Source organism: Eimeria tenella, genomic scaffold (assembly GCF_000499545.2).
Source record: "Eimeria tenella Houghton genomic scaffold, Eth_scaff2286, whole genome shotgun sequence".
In the NCBI taxonomy this organism is placed as follows: Eukaryota; Apicomplexa; class Conoidasida; order Eucoccidiorida; family Eimeriidae; genus Eimeria; species Eimeria tenella.
This window is the reverse complement of record NW_013542143.1, coordinates 906-1,544: the sequence shown is the minus strand read 5'-3', so window position 1 is coordinate 1,544 and position 639 is coordinate 906.

Below are 639 nucleotides of genomic sequence, written 5' to 3'. Positions count from 1 at the left end.
TCATTATTTATTCATTTATTTACCTATTATTTATTTATTTATTATTCATTTATTATTTATTTATTTATTTATTTTTAGTTATTTATTTATTTGTTTATTATTTATTTATTTATTTATTTATTTGTTTATTTACTTATTTATCATTTATTATTTATTTATTTATTTGTTATTTATTTATTTATTTATTTATTATTTATTTATTACTTGTAGGAACTCCTCTGGACTTTCGGCTTTTCAAAGCAGCTCTTTGCGCCTCTTACCAGCATATCGCCTTTCTCTCTTCAGCAGCAAACATCGAACACACCGAAGGTCTTTGCTGCTGCTGCTGCTGCTGCTGCTGCTGCTGCTGCGGTGTTGCTGCTGCTGCTGCTGCGGTGTTGCTGCTGCGGTGCTGCTGTTGCCGTTGGAATGTTGCTGCTGCTGCAGTGCTGCTGCTGCGATGCTGCTGCTGCTGTTGGAATGCTGCTGCTGCTTGAATGCTGCTGCTGCGGTTCTGCTGCTGCAATGCTGCTGCTGCTGCTGCTGGTTTGGACGCTGTTTTTGGCGGTTTCGCGGCGGCTGCTGCTGCTGCTGCGGTTTCCCTGCTGCTGCTACTGGCGCCGCAGAAACAAAGGACTCGAAGGGTCCTCTGCTGCAGCT